The 13,804-nt window shown below is 56.7% G+C and overlaps 1 long non-coding RNA gene across 1 annotated transcript; it reads left to right on the top strand.

Moving 5' to 3' along the window:
* Positions 1–676: 676 nt before the first annotated feature.
* Positions 677–12,981, top strand: LOC119622204 (uncharacterized). Its single transcript, XR_005238873.2, has 3 exons — positions 677–826; positions 11,094–11,256; positions 11,653–12,981. It is a non-coding gene; the product is annotated as an uncharacterized lncRNA (long non-coding RNA).
* The last annotated feature ends 823 nt before the right edge of the window (positions 12,982–13,804 follow it).

Genomic DNA, 13,804 nt, shown 5'->3' with positions numbered 1-13,804 from the left:
TACGGTTTGTAATTAAAAAGAAGATCCAGTAAAGTTAATCAAAAAGGAAAAGAAATAAGGTTTTCTCTTCCTGGGGACAAAAGAAGAAAGCAGCAGAGGCTTTAAGCGGGAAATGGTTGGTGTATGGGGGAGCACAGGGAGTCTCCTGAGGCTGCGGATGGAGTGGGGCAAAGAGGGCTGGAGGGTGTGTGGGAGTAGAGGGTGCTGGGGAGACGGGGAGGCTCTAGAATTGTTACCGATTGAGGGGCCTGCAGTCTGGGTGGAAGGAAGGGGCAGACGTGGGCACTGTCTAGAAGCTGTGCTTGTGCAGTCGGCTGGATGTGGGTTTGAGGTGACTCGTGGGGGTGACTAGGGAGTCCTGGGACATCTCATGCTTCCACTACTGGGACCTGCATAGCCCCACAGTCCAGTCCCTGGCCCAGCCCCTGGGTGCGCCGGTCCTCTCTCTTCTCTTGGCTTCAAGTTTCCCAGCAAAAGAACAGGGCTTGGCACGGGAGTCTCCAAGGTTCTCCCGGTGGGATGGCCGCCTCCGTGGCCGCTGACTGCGGGCGGGACGCTGGAGCACCGGCCTGTCTTGCAGGCAACCCCAGTCCCCACTTCCATCAGAGGCTCTGAACAGGCGGCCTCCGCCTCCGGCCAAGAGAGGGCGCTGTGGCACCGCCGCACCCGAGCCGGCTCGGCGCGTGGCAGAGCGGGCCCTGCAGTCCAGGCCCTGGGTGGGCCCCAGGCATCCGCTACCTCCTCGTCCATGTGTCCTTCTCCGCGCAGCCCTGTTCACGCCAGAGTGCCCACAGGACTCGAGTGTCCGCTTCTCAGAGCCCGGCCGGTGAGATCTGTACCTGCCCAGGAAGTCATTCCTTCCATGCCCTTGCCTCTGGGCAATTTCACAGCCGGGTGTGTCTCTGGGCAGGGGAGGGAGCTCTCCTTGCGCCACGCAGTCGTTACCCCTGATGCCAGGTCTTGGTGTCCAGCTCGAATCTCTCTCACTGCAGCTAGAAGCGACATGGCTGCTTCCAGAGCTGAAGGGGAGCTGGCGTTGAAGAAGCCAGGAGAGGGGTGTTAGCCACTTTCCCAGGCGTCCTAGTGGTTCCCTGCCCAAATTAATAAACCCCAGGAAATCCCGCCGTCCTCAGCCCCCAGCACAGCCCTCCTCCCTCTCTTCTTGGGAGTGGAGAAGAGCTGGGATGGGAGCCTTGGGTCTCGGCGGGCAGGTGGGAGAAGCTGAATTGGGAGGCTTCTACCAGATTATCCCCAAGAAACCTGGCAGTGGGAAGGGGGCTGAGAAGGTGGCTGGCCTCCTGGAGCATGCCCAGGGCGGGGGACCCCAAGGCTAGAACATCCCTGGACAGCCCTTCCCTGTGCACGGCAACCTCCATCGCAGGCTTTTCTAGGCCTCACCCTCCCCACACCCCTAAATCCCTACATCCCCGCTCCTCCCCGTAATTCTACCCACACCCAGAGCTGGCTGGGCCCCAGCGGGGACATCTAAAGGCGGGATCAGCCCCAAGCTGCAGGCCTCTCACGCCGGTGTCTTGCTTCATTCCAAGAAAGCTCCTCCTTTCCTATTTCATGCCCCACTGGCTCTGCCCTCCCAGGCTGGCAGGCTCCTGGCAGTGTGCTGGGTCCCAAGATCAGAGGAAGCTCTACTGCCTCTCAGATGCCTAGTTTGTCCCTCCTGGGATTCGGGCCATCGGAGACACCCTCCCTGAAGCGGACTGGGCACACAGGTGGGACCAGGCCCACAGCAGAACATCCAGGGACTCCCACCACCTGATAGCCAAGCCCCCAGCAGGGTCAGGGAAAGGGGGATCTCACTGACTCAGGGGGTCAGGCAGGCCCAGGCTTGCTGTATGATTTGGAGGAACCACTCTCTGGCCTGGCTGTGGCCCAGATGTGGCCCAGATGTCACCCAGGAAACCCAAGTGGCCCTGCCTCTTTTGCCTTCCGCTGTCCCCATAGCCGTCCTCACAGGACTGAGGGCCCCCATTAGGCTGCTGGCTCGAGGTCCGTAGTGGGAAGGTGGGGGGGAGTAGGGCTCCCCGGAAGTGCATTCCAGGGCAGGCTTCCCAGGAGTCACGCGGTGCTCACTCTCCTGTGGTGTGTGGAGTGGAAAGGTCTCCCCAGCCAGGTGCTCCGGGCCAGGATGCTGAGTGGAAGTGTTGGGAGGCGCTGAACGACCAGCACCCTGGGCCCTTGTGGAGAAAGACCTTGGCCCCAGACCCTCCTGTCTCCCCCTCCCCTTGTGGCCTCCTGTTCCTGGGTACAGATGAACCTGTTTACCGTGGGGATGGGGCCAAGGGGCAGCTCCTTCTCAGGTGTCCACACTGTCATCAGTTGCTGACAACATGAGGACATCATGGTTAAGCCTTTGCCAGATCCAGGTTCAAATCTGGGTTCTGAACCTTGCTTACTGTGTGACCTTGGCAAAGAGGGCCCTAACCCTTCTGAACCTTGCTTTCCTCACCTGTGAAGTGGGATAACCGTATCTCCAACAACCCAAGGTTGATGTCAGGATTAAACGATAGTGTATGTAATAGTAATTATACCAGCAAACCCTGAGGGAGTACCAGGGAGCTCTTTTAAGCACATCCTGTGAATGAACTCTAATCCTTATCATAAGTCTAAGGTCTGGCCTCTTATCCTCATGTTTCAGATAAAAGAGACATAGCCCTTGCCCTCAAGGAATTTCCAGTCCAGTAGGGAGATAGAGAAGCGAGCAAAAATCCTTTGAGCCAAATTAGTCTTTACTGTTTGGTGTAATGAGAATTCAGGTCACAATGGTTCACATTTTAATTGGGTCCTCATAATCCCCCACCATGAGCCCATGGTACAGGCGGGGAAACGGGCCCCGGGAGATTGCAACACTTGCCCAGCAGAGAAGGCGGAAGCAGCACTGTGTGACTCCTGTGCCTGGGCCCTTCCCCAACAATAAACACAAAATACCATTGAAACCAAGACACTTGCCATGGAATTGCAGTTTCCAGAAAAGTCCCCTGGCTCCTTCTTACACACAGAGGACTGCAGCCCACCAGCCCAGATCTGGACAGGCCAGTCCTGTCTCTCCACCACACTGTTCTGCCTCTGGATGCCCAGAGTGAGGAATGATTCCTTCTGTGTGGTAAAGCTGGAGGAGAGTTCACCCACAAGGTGACATTTGAGGTGGGATTTGAAGGATGCATAGGAGTTCATCAGGTGGACAGGGAGGGTAGCCAACCTAGGAGTAGGGAAGAGCATGGACAAGGGCAAAGAGGCACAAGTGTATATGGTGGAGGAAGGCAGGGGGGTGTTCTTGGTAGGGAACAGGGTGAACAAAGGCAGAAGGCAGGGCGACCCAAGGAAGCTGTGTTTGGTGATTAATGAAGGCAGGGGACTTGAGGGGTTGGGAGGGATGATGGAGATAAGACAGAAAATGCAGGTAGGCGCCACATTTCAGCACAGACAAAGCTCTCACTAAAGGACTGTCCCTCTGACTTGGGAATTCCAGAGACCCCTTGGTGATAGAGCCACTGAAATAGTCGCACAGGACAGCCGCTGCCAGTCCTGCCCAGATTGGGGTTTGGGAGGGGTCTGCTGCTTAAAGCACCTCACTGGCAGCCAGGCCCGGTGTGTGGAGCGTGTGCAGGCTCTGGGCCCCTGTGTGAGGCCAAGGTGTGTGTTCTTATGCATCAATGGAGTGTGCAGAATGCACTGGAGGCTCTGGGAGGGTGTAGAGGAGTGTAAAGAAATGTGGGTGAATTGTGTGTGTGAAAACACAAAACCATGGGTGTCTGTGCAACTGCCTGTGCAAGTGTGTACGTGTGTGTAACAGTGTATATCCCACAGAGCATGCATGCACAGGGCCACGCACCCAGGACTCTCATGGAGGGGCCATAGGTGTATGTATGCAAATACAGGTCTGTAAATGCAGGTATATGCAGGGACTGAACTGTGTGTGTGTGTGTGTGTGTGTGTGGGGCTGTCCCTTAGGTGGTGTCTGGGTCAAGGTGGGATGGAGAGAAGCAAGCCCCAAGAACAGATGTGAGGAAAGGCTCAGCATCCTGAAATCAGGATTCCAGCATTACTTAGAAATGGCCAGCCGCAGGGCACATGCAAATCAGATGGGAGTGATATGCAAATAAGCAGTCTTCTCCTTCCTGGCCTTGGCCTGGGCTGTCACCCCAGGAGTCTTCCTGGAGTTCTGGGGACAGGGCTGTGGAAAAAGGGGCTCTGGCAGTGCTGGAAGCAGAGCTCCTTGTTGCCTTGGTTCCCTCTAGCTCACAGGTTAAGGCTGAAAACCCCATAAGGCCCCACGTCCTCCATGAGACCCCAGGGGAGGCTTCCAGCTGCCACTGGGCCTAGTTCCCAGCTGTGGGGCCAGGGGTAGGGGAGGAGGTGGGAGGAGCTGGGGGAGCTGGGTGAGGGCTCCCAGGCCCCACCGCGGAGAATGGATGTCACAGTGACAGCTGGCTCAGCCAGCATTCACTGGTCAGGCCCAGTTGTTGGGGCGCCAGGGTGAGGGATCAAGGGTAGACAGAGGCCTGCCATGGGCATGCAGGGCGCCTGGGGCTTTCCTTGGGGCTCAGAACACAGACCCATGTTGCTGGAGAGGCTCACACAGCCTTCTGACTCCCTCCCTGCGCACAGGGCACCCGAGATCACTCAGCACGACGTCATCGGGCCAAGACCGTGCCCAGGCTCCCCACCCCAGGCGAGTGCCTGTCCCTCTGCCTGGGAGTACACATCCTGACTCATGCACGCGTGCTGCACGGGCAGTGCACACGCCTACACCTCACACCCTCATAGACCCTCCACAGAGTGTCTACACGGAACATGTTTGCTGGCATTGAGGACCATGTACACAGGCACACCCAACCTCCAGGCTGAGCACGGAACACCTGCCCATGGACATGCTCACAGCCCCGAGCAGGACTTTCTCCCACCCACCCGTCTTCCCCTATGCACGCGTCCAGACAGGCCTGCTCCCCCAACATAATACACTTTCTCCTGGGTGGGCGGTCATCTCTGCTCCCCGTAGCTTCTGATCAGTTTCATAGTCACACGTGGTTGGGGGTCCAGCTGCCTCCAGAACTGGGGCTTCCTGTTTGCCTGACTCCTGGGTTTCTCTTCATGTGACAGGTCTCCTCCCTGAGGCAGAGCCTGGGACTCCTTCCTTTGACTGGCTGGGGCCAGGTATCCCCCATAGGATATGAACTCCCTGACGGTGGCAACTGTCCCTACTGTCCTGAAGGCAGGGGCGGGTCTGCCTCTGACCACCAGACAGACTGACAGCCCCTCTCAGAGCCCATCCTGGGTTCTACACAGTCCTAATGATCTGGGGTGAGTGGACAGACAAACAGCCTTGCCCTAGGCCTAACCGAAGGCCAAAGGTCAAACTCCACGCATGCCAGGAAGGGAACTCAGCCCAGAGCAGCCCAGGACAAAACCCTGTGGTCCAGCTACAGAGGGCAAAGGTGTATCCCTCCTGGCCAGCCAGATGGAGCCCTGGAAAGAAACCACACAGGGCCCATCCAGCAGCTCACACCCTCCTTCTAGGAAGTCCTCCTGGGTGTCAGCCTCAAATCTCTCGTGCTGTGGCATTTCCCCTCCTTTGCCTCATGGGGCTCTCACCTTTCAACTTCCCAAGATATATTGTCACTATTGAAGTTAAAAAAACAACAAATAGATTGGGCGCATTGGCTCACACCTATAATACCGGCACTCTGGGAGGCCGAGGTGGGCAGATCATTTGAGGTCAGGAGTTTGAGACCATTCTGGCCGACATGGAGAAACCCCATCTCTACTAAAAATGCAAAAATTGGCCTGGCACGGTGGCTTACACCTGTAATCCCAGCACTCTGGGAGGCCGAGGTGGGTGGATCACCTGAGGTCGGGAGTTCAAGATCAGCCTGACTGACATGGAGAAACCCCATCTCTACTAAAAATACAAAATTAGCCGGACGTGGTGGCACATGCCTGTAATCCCAGCTACTCAGGAGGCTGAGGCAGGAAAATCGCTTGAACCCAGGAGGTGGAGGTTGCAGTGAGCCGAGATCGCACCACTGCACTCTAGCCTGGGCAACAAGAGCAAAACTCCGTCTCAAAAAACAAAAAACAAAAATGCGAAAATTAGCCAGGCATGGTGGTGCATGCCTGTAATTCCAGCTTCTTGGGAGGTTGAGGCAAGAGAATTGCTCGAACCCAGGAGGCGGAGGTTACAGTGAGCTGAGATTGCACCATTGCACTCCAGCCTGGGTGACAGAGCGACACTCCATTTCAAAAAGAAAACAAAACCAAACCCTAACAACTTTGAGGGCCAGAGGGACTGCCATGACCACCCCAGATCCATCACCTCTGGGGCAAACTGAGGCCAGTAGAACAAAGGCCCACAGGAACTGAGGACGGAAGCTAAGGACACTTTCTGCAGCCAGCCCTCCCGTTCTTGCCCTCGGGCCCTCTGAAAGTGAGCGTGAAGTCCCCAGCCCCACTCAGCATCCACCCCTGGCTTCCACACCGGAGGGGCCTCAGGCTGTGGGGAGACTGGGCAGCTGTGGAAGCAAGGGCGGAGCCCCAGTGGGGACCTTATGTGGAGAGGTCCTCTGGCCACATCCCTGAGAGGTGCTTCTGAGAGAAAGCAGGTGGCCTGGCTGCCCTGGAGTTGTGGGCTCAGATCAGCGGCTGGTGAGTGCTTCAGGATGACATGGCCTGTTCCCTTGTGTTCTGGCCCCTCAGGAGGTATGGGGAGCAGGCAGGGCCTGACACCTGGTGCACAGTCACAGCCCTGGCAGGAGACAGACCCTCTCTGAGGGAGCCTCCAGCCTGCGGAGAGCATACTGCTGCGACCTCAGGCACTGAGCGGGAGACAGCGCCTGCCCTCAGGGAGCTCAAGGTGCACAGCAGACGGCCTGGCCCCTTCCTTTAAGAATTCATAAGTCATCACTCCCGTTGCAATGTGTTTAACACCCGCTTGTCCCTCACGGACTGGGAGCTCTGTGAGATTCCTCATCTGGCCTATTCATGGCTGTCCCTCGTGCATGGCACGAGCCTGGCCTGTCACAGATGCTCACCGAAACATTGGATTGAGAGAGGAGCGGGTCGCAGTCATGCTCCCAGGGAGACTCCAGTTCTTTCCCCTCTGCAGCTGCAGTCAGTCACCAGGAACTATCCATTTTCCTCCTAAACACAAACTTGGCCCCATCTACCTGGGCTCCTGGGCCGCCGGGCTTCAGGCCCCCACCATGCCCTAGGGCCAGCCTTGCAGCCCCTGCTTCTCACAGTTGCCAGAGTGGCTCTCCGGAAACCCACATCTGAGACATCACTTCCTGGCCTCAAACCTCCCGTGGGTCCCCAGTGCCCCAGGAGAACACCCCAGCTCCTTGCTTGGCATTCATAGCCTGTCACCTCTGGCCTCACAGAGCTGCCCTACCACACCCTAGCCTTACTTTCTCTCCAATAGCCCAGAGCCCCTCTCTCCCTCTGCCTGCCCTGGCGATGAAGGGCCCCTTCTGTGTGTGCCTGCAACCCCGCGTGTCTCAGCATCTGTCAGGACTGGGAGGTCTTGGGGCAGGGCCTGGCGCCCATTCACCTTTGAATCTGTCTCCCAACACATACCAGGACCCAGACCCTGAGAGATGGGCAAACGGCTGCTATCTACACCCCAGCCCTGACTGTGGCTGCCCCCTCTTCCTGCCTCCAGGCTCCTGCTCATCCCCATTTTGGTTTCCTTCCTGTCACTTGTCACATCTAGGATTATCATGTTTTGCTGATTTGCCTATGGGTTCAATGTCTGCCTCGCGCACAACAGTGTGAGTTCAAGATGGCTCAGACGTTGTAGCCCCCAGAGCGTGCTCAGTACCTGCTACTGTCATAAAGATAGCCAGAGGCAGCTGCCGAGCAGTCGCCTTGTGTGGCCGGCATGGCCTCCTCTTGTCCTCTGAGTAGCCTGCGCGGGGCTCCTATGCTCACTGCCATCCTGCAGATGGGGAAGCAGGGACTCAGAGACTTGTCTGGGCTTGGTTAGTGGGTGGGGACCTGTGACCAGGCTGCACCCATGGCTCTGTGCTGCCTCCAGAGCAGAGGCAACGCCCTTGGGACATGGAGGTGCTTGAGCTCCCTGCAGACCCTGCAATAGCCATGTCTCCTGCTCCTACTATTCCTAGACCCATTTCCTGTTGGCCTGCCTGGAGGCTGAGGGGAACTGGAGATCCCAGGGAAGGAGCCACTGGCCAGAAGGGGGCAGTCAGCAGCTGCCACAGCAGATGGACACAGTGACCAAGTCAGAGTAGGGGCAAGGTCAGACAACAGGAAGAACTTCCAGACCCTGGCACCTTGGGGGCAAAGCCTGTCTTACTCATGTCTGTAAAAATGAGAGAATGGATGAACCTGTTCTTCAGGAAGCAAGGAAGGGGGAGCATGAGGCTGGAGGCAGGGGAACAGCAGTGATGAGTTCACAGGGGACTCCCTGGGGCCATGCTGGAAGAGAAAGGGTTAAGCCCACCCCCTGGCCAGCCTGCTTGCTCAGGCCCCTGCCCCGTGTATGCTTTGGCTCAGGGCGGCAGATCTGTTTGTCTGAGGTGTCCCCTGTTTGCCCTCCTTTCCCAGGCTGTTGGCAGGCCTACTGTCCCATCAGCCAGGAGGCCAGCTGTGCAGCTGTCTGGGGCTGTGTCTGGGGCGATGGGGCGTGAGAACATCTGGGGTGGGTGTGCAGAGCACTGAGGCAGTGGGGCGGGGGCCCCTGGGCCTGCTGAGGTGGGCACAGAGGGATGACCCGCCCTGGGGAGCACCCACAGCCTGCAGATGCATGGCAATGCTCCTCTCGCTGGCCGCACACCTCTGAGCCTGTGCAGGGGTTTGGGATTCTGGGGCTTTTCCTTCATGGTGGGTGAAATCAGGGGGAAGGTGCCAGGTTGGAATTGGGGACACAGGAGTGTGGGTGGCCTTTATTTTGAAAGAGGATAAGAATTAGGGACAAGGAGGTTGTTTCCAGACCTTATTTTCTTGTGTGAGGGCCAGGAGGCACTCCCCTGTCCCTTTCTGTTTTCTCTGCCGTGGTTCGTGGGGCAATGTGATGTATCGGTCACCACCACGACTTGGCTGCCTCCTTCCGTCACACCCCCTCCCATCCGGGCCTCTGTGGACTTGCCAGACTAGGTCAGATGCTTGGTTCTTTGCTCTTACAATACCCCGTCCTCTCCTAGTTCGCACTGCAGATGTAATTGATGACTTGGTTTGTCTGTCCCGACTCGTCTCTAAAATCCCTGAGGTCCCCTCTCCGCGGATTCAGTAGTGCATTCCCAGCCCCAAACACAGTGTCTGGCTCATAGTGGGAGCTCAATATAGAGAAGGAAACGGGATTCTCAGGAGGCATCCATGACAAGATGTTATCATGTCCCCCTACCACAGGCATATGTAGCTCCCCATTGCCCCCAGCCTGCCATTCCCAGCCCTCCCCCAGCTGCCCGCCTGCTAGTCTGATCTGTCTGCCTAAAGCCCTGCAGTCAACAGCCACATTGTTCCCCAAATCCACTTTGCTTAAGCCGCCCCTTAGCTGGAGCTGTCCTCTCCTCTCCCCACCCCCCATCCTGGCTGCCTGCAAACTGCCACCAGCCCCGGCTCAAAGTACCCCTCTGCTTAGACCCTTTCCTGGGTTCCTCTAAGGATCTAAAGTGGCTTATTTATGTGGAGTTAGCCTCCTCGATAAGGAAGGGGGTCTCAGGCCTGCACACCCCCAGCATGCCTGGTGCACCGTCCACAGCCCTCTGTGGAGTCAAAATTGAAGAAAGAAAGGGTCCCCCCCGCCACTCCCTGGACTATTGGCAGGCTCGCTGACTCGTGGAGACTGAGGTGGCAGAACTCTGCAGAAGGAGGAGATGTAGTGACGTGAGAAAGACCCTCGGTGGGATGGTGGCAGATGCAACCTAAGGTGCCCCAGTGAGTGATGCTCTTGCAGAATCCTCTCCCCCGGGCGCAGGCAGGATCGGTAACCTGCTTTCAGTCAACAGAACACGGCAAAGGTGAAGGGGCTTTGCAGATGTAATTAAGGTCCCAAATTGGTTGATTTTGATTTATCAAAAGGGAGATTATCTTGGGTGGGCCTGATGTAATCAAGTGAAAGCTCTTAAAAGAGGGACTGAGGCCCTCCCTGAGGTCAGAGAGAGCCTCCTGCTGGCCTTGAAGACGTGTCCTGCCCTGCACTGAGAGGGCCTGGGTGAGGGCCAGTGGCAGGGACTATGGGTGGCCTCTGGAGCTGAGAGCAGCTGCTGGCTGCCGGTTGGAAAACCGGAACCTCAGCCCCAGGGCCACAGGAACTGAAGGCTGCTAATAACTGTGTGACCTTGGAAGAGGCCCATGAAGAAAGGCAGCCCAGCCGACACCTGGACTGTGAGACCCTGGGCAGAGAACCTGCACCCAGGCTCCTGGCCTGTGAAACCTGTGAGGTGGTAAATGTGTGTTGTTTTAAGCTGCTGAATGTGTGGTAACAGAGACAGCAACAGGTACAGGTGGATTTAGAACAACCAGCCTCAGAGGCGATGGGGGAAGAGTCACGGCATGTGAGAGCCCTGGAGAACAGGAGGATGATTTCGGGCCTTCACACTCCCAACTGCCCTGGGTTTACCCAGCCCCACTTCCACTCAGCTCACCACCTCATCTCGCCTGGAGTATTGTGAGGGGCACAAGGTTTGGGGGTCTCAGTCTCTGGGTCTCCTTGAATTCTGACCAAAGTTGGGATAACGCTAATCCTATCCCAAACACATACCCAACTCTAACTCCAACTGTAAGGCCCAAATTACCATAGAGGCAGGTGAAACACGGATTCCCACTGTCGCCACCTCTCTCCAGAGCCCCGGCGTCTGCCCGTGGCCAGACAGCCCCGAGCAGACAGCTGCCGCCCTCGGCTCTTCTGCTGTTGTTGTGACCAGGCAGGCCGCGGTGAAGAGTTCACAGCCTCCATGGCGGCAGCAGCTGGGGCTCCAGATGTGAGGCAGCCCAAGCCTAGGGATGGTGTTACACCCAAGTGGCTGTTCTGCTTTCCCGGAGGGGTGGGGGTGTCTGGGAATGGGGAATCTGGGGAGTGGGCTATTTTTCTACTCTACCCTCACCCCCAGTTCTGCTCCTAGGCCCCCTCCTGAGTGTGAATAACTTGGAATCAGTTAAAAGGGGTTCTTGATGAGTGGATCTGGGTCCCCAAACCGCCACCTCCTTTGGATCGTTCCTGACCCTGAAGAGAACCTGACCCAGATGTACCAAGACCTTGCCGGAAGCCTCTAGCCAGAGCAGCTGGTGAGAGGAGCCTGACCCCCTCTCCAACCCCTCCCTTTTGTCCATAGTGAATACACCAGGATTTGGTTTCTCCACTGACCCCCCCACCCCACTAGCCTCTGGCCCAGGGCTCCCATCCATCCTGTCTCCCCCGGGGCCTCTCCAGGATGCAGACAAAGACAGCATCTCAGGTTCCCTTGTCTGGGCGCCCGCCCTTTGATCTGCCCCCTCCTCCTTCCCCGGGGGGTCCTGGGATGCCCTGGGGAAGCTCCATCCAGGGACAGGCACCCAGAGATAAGATCTGGGATGGGAAGGAGCCCAGAGCACAGGGGACTTTAAAGGGGTGCCGACAGATCCCCCCTTCACCAAGCTTGCGTCTGCCTCCCTTCCCCCACCTGCTTGTTGTTCTCTCCCCAGGCCCTGGACTCCCACTGGGACCCTGATTGGGATTCTCAGAGCATTGAGACTATTGGCCATCCATCTTCCCAGCAGCTCTTTGGGGGAAAGATGCCTATTGCATGAAACGAAGCCTCTCAAAGAGGAGCCCCAGGTCACCTGTTGCAACAGATTCGTCTGGGAGCTCCAAGGCCCAGCCCCAGCCCATACCCAGTGAGTCCAAATCTCCAGGAGGGGCCCAGGCATCTGCACATCCAGCAAGCTCCCAGCTTCACACTGTAGGGCCCCACCTCTCTCCACCCCCAGGATCTTCAAGGGCACAGCAAAGTGTCCACTACGAACTGCCTTCACCCTAGCCCTTGGGACCATGTGGGGACTGGGTGGGAACTCTGGGCTCCTGCGAGACTGCCAAGGCTGAGCCCTTCATACTGCAGGGGCCTCGATCAGCCTCCTGGAGGGAAGCGACGCTTCTGGGGCCAGGAAAACCCAATTCCGTCCTCCTTTTCTGTTCCACCTGGGGCTGTGAGCCTCGGGCAGGGCCCCTCGGTCTGGGTCCCGTGTGAACTCCTCTTTGCCTGCTTTACCTTTCTGGCCAGGTTATCAGAATGGGCAGGGTTGTAAGTGGTTCAGAGTTTGAGCTCTGGGGTCAGGCAGAGCTGGGTTCAGCCCTGGCATTTCCCTGCACCAGCCTGTGCCCTGGGGTGACTCCCGGGGCTCCCTTGGCCTCTTCTCAGCTCCTCACCCAGTCCCACCCCTCTGTCATTTCCTCTTCTCCCCTCCAGCTATGGGACTCACTCTCCCCTGAGTTCACTTTCTTCTTTTTTATTTCCTACTCCCATGTCCCCAAACACAACCTGCGCTACAGTTCCTCACCTCCAGGCCCTGCACGGGCCCTTTGCTCTGTCTGGCATGCTCCTGCCCTCCTGCATCCTGGCAGTCCAAACTTTAAGTGAGGCCTGCATGGAGCAGGGAGACCAGCCAGAAGTCTTAATTCACTTCAGAATGTAAGGCTGGAACCGAAGGATATGATTTGGCTCTGTGTCCCCACCCAAATCTGATGTCAAATTGTAATTCCCAATGTTGAGAGAGGGACCTGGTGGGAGGTGATTGGATCGTGGGGGCAGATTTCCCCCCTTGGTGTTCTCGTGATAGTGAGTGAGTTGTCATGAGATCTGGTTGCTTAAAAGTGTGTAGCACCTCCCCCTTTGCTCTCTCTCTCCCGCTGCCATGTGAAGATGTGGTTGCTTCCCCTCACCTACCACCATGGTTATGTTTCCTGAGGCCTCTCCCAGCCATGCTTCCTGTGTAGCCTGTGGAACTGTGAGTCAATTAAACCTGTTTTCTTCATAATTACCCAGCCTCAGGTAGTTCTTTATGGTAGCATGAGAACAGACTAACACAGAGAGTTTTAAATTCTGTAGTTGTAGGCCTTTGCCCAGGATGGAGTAGCAGGGACTGTATTTCCTTCCCCTTCAAAACTTTCAGGCAGCTGGAGAGGATATATGGAACGTCGGTTTCTAGGTACCGGACATCAGGCAATGAAGGACAGAAATTCTCGAGAGACAGAAAACAAGTGAGCTGAGCCCTAAAATTTCCCCCAGCTTACTGCCTAGAGAGCTATCAGGCTGTGGCACAGGGAGAAAGAACTGAGGCAGAGCCTGGGGGACTTTCAGGAAGGAAGAGATGGAGTTGAGAGTCCAGGGAGAGACCAAGGGGACTAGAGTCAGCAGGACAGGGTGCTGGAGAGGAGACATCTGCTCAGAGGGCAAATCCCAGATCTGCAGAAAGGGCTGCCTTGAGTATCAGGCAGAGTACTAATCAGTGCATGTGTGTGAGGTAAAGACAGATAAACAGATCAATGGAACAGAGTAGAGAATCCAGAAATAGACCCACATGTACATAGGCAACTAATTTTTTACAAAGGTGCAAAGGCAATTCAGTGGAGAAAGGATAGTCTTTTCAACAAATAGTGCCGGAACAATTGGATATCCACATATGAAAAACCTGATCCCACCAGGTGCGATGAGTTACGCCTGTAATCCCAGCACTTTGGGAGGCCGAGGCGGGCAGATCACCTGAGGTCAGGAGTTTCAGACTAGCCTGGCCAACGTGGTGAAACCCCATCTCTACTAAAAATATAAAAATTAGTCAGGCATGGTGGTGCATGCCTGTA

This window comes from Chlorocebus sabaeus, chromosome 16 (genome assembly GCF_047675955.1).
Source record: "Chlorocebus sabaeus isolate Y175 chromosome 16, mChlSab1.0.hap1, whole genome shotgun sequence".
Lineage (NCBI taxonomy): Eukaryota > Metazoa > Chordata > Mammalia > Primates > Cercopithecidae > Chlorocebus > Chlorocebus sabaeus.
The sequence above is the reverse complement of the archived record's forward strand: the minus strand, read 5'-3'. Positions and strand labels throughout refer to the sequence as shown.